Source organism: Neltuma alba, unplaced genomic scaffold, assembly GCF_004799145.2.
Source record: "Neltuma alba isolate B1F8T4 unplaced genomic scaffold, ASM479914v2 tig00006238_pilon, whole genome shotgun sequence".
Lineage (NCBI taxonomy): Eukaryota > Viridiplantae > Streptophyta > Magnoliopsida > Fabales > Fabaceae > Neltuma > Neltuma alba.
In genome coordinates, this window is record NW_021634398.1 from 49,792 (window position 1) to 55,019 (window position 5,228).

Here is a 5,228-nt window from a genome sequence, read left to right on the forward strand (position 1 = left end):
GAAAGGAAATCCAATCTTTATTACTCCTCCATTTTCATATATAACATACAAATAATCGCATCATGTTAATAAAAATGTTAGCTAAAAGTAATTCAATTAATAAATACATTCAAAATTAGTTTTTTTTTTTTTTTTAAGTAACCTTACCAATGGAGGGGAAGCGTGAGAGAAGTAATGGGTAGGAAAATTGTGATAATTAATATAGTAATAAAATGAATAATTAAGAGTACAAATATAAAATGTTCTTTAAAATTTCAAACATCCTTTTTAAGTGTATCTTGTAAATAGGATCAAATGCGTACTAAAATTTGTAGTTGTATATATGTTTTTGTGCGTAGTAAGTGTATATCATGTGTATGTGTGTGCATATATATGATCATGTGGAGTAAACAAGCATCTCACGGCACTTAAATTCAAGATCACATGGTGCTTTATTCCTGAAAATTAATTTTTAATGTTATGGGGGGCCTCAAAGAGCCATTCATTGGCATTACACAGGATCCAACCAGTTGAATTATAATTCATCGTGAACATCTCACATTCAAAATATGATAGGAAGTAAAGATTTTGAATGGAATGGGATGAAGATAGTTATGAAAAAACTCATTTTTTATCCTTTTAAAAGATATATGTAGTTGCAAAAAAATGTGGATAAAAATATGTAAGATATACGCATACATTATAAAGTCTGCAAATTATTAAACAATACTCCCCTGGTCCTATTTATAGAACAAAGAGAAAAGCTTTTTTTAGTCTTATTTATAAGTCACTTTATTAAATTTTTACAATGAATGTATCATATTGTCCGTCATTTATTATAATGTAGATAGGTATTTTTTTAAAAAAGGAGTATATATTAAATAGGGGTAAAATTAGAAAATTACTATATTTTAATGAAGAGTTAATGCAGTTTAAGGTTTTCATTGGTCTGTGTAAAAAATGTTAGAAGTGTCTTATAAATAGGACCATAAGATAATAGTAAATCATTTGTTTAAGAATAACCCAAAAACCTAACTAGTAAATCACCCTCAATAAAATTTCTATAATACTATTAAAATAATTTATTTTTTAAGTGTAGCACTTATAATTGGGACAAGCTAATTAATAAGAAAGAAGAGAACATGCATGGATGAGTCAGAAAGAGGAGAATAGAAAAGCTGGGCGTGGTCTATTATATCATTATATATTCAATAAAAAATATACATATATTTGCCTTTATTCAAGTTCTGTTTTTCCAAGGAATATCCTCCACACAAAAAGCGAATGGATTAGGTTAGAAAATAGCACTACAGAGAGTGGAGAACTAAATATGAACATGTAATACTACCTCCGGTCCTAATTATAAGACCCAATTGACTTATTTGAGAAGATTAAGGAAGTAAGTTAAATTAGTTATTTGTAATAAATAAGTGTTGTCATTCCTAAAATATCCTTGCTAATTAAGTGTATTGGCTAGAACTATCATTATTAGAAGGATTATTTGGAAAAAAAGGCATAATATGAGAGACAAAATGGATTGGGGTCTTATAATTAGGACCAAACAAAAAGTCAAACGGAGTCTTATAATAAGGATCGGAGGTAGTATAATAATAATAATTCATGATTGTTAAAAATATATAATAATAATTCATTACTTACTATAATAATAACTTGGAAACTCAAGTTGATATCTTTTATATAATTTTATTAATTATTTGTGTGAGTCTAAAAGCATTCATGTTATATAATGATGGATCATTGCTAGGTCTACTTTGTGACCGCTTGCGCATGATCTTTGGTTCACATGTCTTTTGTCGCCCCGCGTAGACAGCCTAACCTCGGATCGGACTATTGGGAGCTGTGGAATCATCCTTCCTAATTTATAATAAAGGTTAATGTTATTTTTTTTATTTTGGAAATTTAACCTTTTTTGATTTAATTTTTGAAATTTGAAATCAGTATTTTTTGAGAGACTAAAAATTTTTATGCAGACTAAAATGAAGAATGAATATTTTAAATTTTAGCCTCCACTTGAAGAATTAAAAATAATATTAACCCTATAATAATAATAACAACAATAGCAATAGTCCTGAATTCCTGATAATTACTTGATGAAGAAGGATATTTTAATTTTAGCCTGTACTTGAAAAAAAAATCTAGTATAAGACTAGTATATGTTATATGATAATGAATGTTGAGTTTTAAAAAGACAACAAGACTATATAAAATAGAGTAGTGAGATGAAGTACAATTAAAAAAAAAAAGATTCATAATAATTGTACTTGTTCCGATCTTATTTATAAACTTTAAAATCGGATAAGAGTACAGTCCATTTTCTGAATAAACGCATATTTAAATAAAAAAGTATATTTTTTAGCTATTATTAATTTAATTAATTTTTACTGCTTTTAGTTAGGGAAACTGACAGATAAAGAAGCTCCAAAATGTGAAATGCCAATTTGGAAAGTTAGGAAATGTAATTACCCATAGGGAAGTCCTTCCCAAATTGGAATTTTGAAATTCAGTGAAATGACAAAAATGCCCTTTGTTCTTTTTTTTTTTAAAAAAACCCAGCCCCTCACCGGTGGCCGGCGACTGGCCTCCGGCGGCCGCAGATGCCTCTGGCCACCGGCGCCGGCCACCGGTGTGGTGGTTGCCGGTGAAGGATTTTTGTGACAAGGTTTTTTTTTTTTTTTGGAAATAGGATAATATTGGTTCAAAGTGGCGGGGTTGGGATTTGATCCCACAACCCCTTGGCCACTTGGACTAACAAAAGGATGGCCATGGGCCATCAAAGATTTCTTAACCTTATAATGTAAATAAAATATAAGTTAACTCTTTTACTGTGACTCCAGTTCGTGACAACAATTTATTTGAGGATGACAAGTCTTAATTGAGAAATAACAAGTCTAAATTTGATATTAACAAAACAACTTTTCCTTGTACATAACAAATAGCAGTATGTGCATTAATTAAAAATGATCATAATTTATTTAAATATGACACGTCTTTACTATAAAATGACAAGTCTAAAATTGATATTAACAAGACAACTTTTCCTTATACATAACAAGAAATAGCATCTACGTTAATTAAAAATGACCATAATTTATTTGAAAATAACACGTCTTTACTGGAAAATGATAAGTCTAAACTTGATATTAACAAGGCAACTTTTCCTTATACATAACAAGAAATACCGAATAAATTGTTGTTATTTTTCAACAAAGATGTGTCATTTTCAAATAAATTATGATCATTTTTAATTAATGCACATGCTGCTATTTGTTATGTATAAGGAAAAATTGCTTTGTTAATATCAAATTTAGACTTGTTATTTTTCAATTAAGACTTGTCATCCTCAGATAAATTGTTGTCACAAGCTGGAGTCACAGTAAAAGAGTTAACTTATATTTTTGTTTGCATTATAAGGTTAAGAAATCTTTGATAGCCCAATGGCTATCTTCCCTTTTGTTGGTCCAATGGCCAAGGGGGTTGTGGGATCAAATCCCACCCCCGTCACTTTGAACGAATATTATCCCACTTCCAAAAAAAAAAAAAAATCTTGTCACAAAAATCCTTCACCGGCAGTCACCACACTGGTGGCCGGCGCCGGTCGCCGGAGGCCAGTCGCCGACGGTGGCCGCCGGCCGCCGGTGAGGGCTGGGTTTTTTTTTTTAAAAAAAAGAACAAAGGGCATTTTTGTCATTTCACTTAATTTCAAAATTCCAATTTGGGAAGGACTTCCCTATGGGTAATTACATTTCCTTAGCTTCCCAAATTGGCATTTCACACTTTGGAGCTTCTTTATCTGTCATTTTCCCTTTTAGTTATACATAAATCGATTATTCAAAACTACAAGGACCATAGCCAGTATAAGAGAAACAGTAGGCGTGACATCTCATGAAATGAGGCTTGTTGCAGTTGACAATAAAAATAATGTTTGCATATTCTAGTACGAGGAATATGATTCTCAGTCGCCCCATTTCAAAGTCCAGATCTACAAGTTATTCTTGCAGAAATTAAGGCTAGCATATACATAATATCCTGTTTTTTATCTTAATATTTTATACGTCAATTAATATTTAAAAGATTTGTCCTCCATGCATGATTGCAATCATATTGAAATTAACAAAGATTCAGTATATCACAAAAGACCTTACTTCACACACTTTCCAACCTCCTTCAATAAAAGCTAGTTGGGGTATAGATATAGTGCATGCTCGGTATCACTTATTTTGAGCTTATAAGTAGCTTATAAGCACTATAAGTCCGATTGACACAATGATACTGTTTGGATGGGCTTTTCTGCCATTGGGCTTTTGTATGAAAAGCTACAATAAGCTATAAGCTAAAATTAACAGCTTATGACTTATAACTTATGACTTATAACTTTTAAAACATAAAGAGAGAAAAAGTTAAGATATTTATTATCTCTTTTGGTTCTTATTATAAGCCTCAAATAACTAATTTGTAAATAACAAAAAATCAGTTAAAATTAGTTAAAAGTAATAAATAAGCTAGAAATATACTTGTTTTTAAATACGCTCCTAGAAATATACTTTTATTTTTTCATATTTTACTTTATATTTAAAATATCTTTTATGATTTTTCTAAAGTTTTAAAATTTAATTTACTCATTAAATTTGACTTCTTCATATTAAATTATTTTAATTTTATTGTATTATGTGAAATTATTTCTTTTTATCATGTTTTATTATTTATTAAAATTCATACCCATTTTAGTCATTTTACAACCAAATTTACTTTTACTCAATTATAATCTAAACAACCTTTTATCAATTTCACTTTTGCAAACTAGCTTTTCTGAACTTCAATCCAAACACAATTCAGTTTATCCAATTTAGCTTTTACCCAACTTCACTTCTCTATAAGCTACTTTTTTAATAAGCTACTTTTTCAATCGTTGATCCAAACGGACCCATAAAAGCTAGTTGGGGTATAGATTTAAGGAGGTGTTGGGTAGCACTAGAAGTGCTTCTGAAAAAGCACTTTTCTGCAAATCGAGATAAATTCCTCCACATATTTACTTCATATACCGTAAAAGCACTTTTAAAACCATGATTTTGATTCCATCCAAACATTTTTTAAAACTTAAATATCAGACTTTAATTAATTCTGTTTCGCAAATTTATTATTTTTTTCCTCAAAATATTCCTATTGATTGTAAGAGATTCCTACTAAAAGAAAAGACACTGAATGTTAAATTAGTAATTAAATTTTAAAGG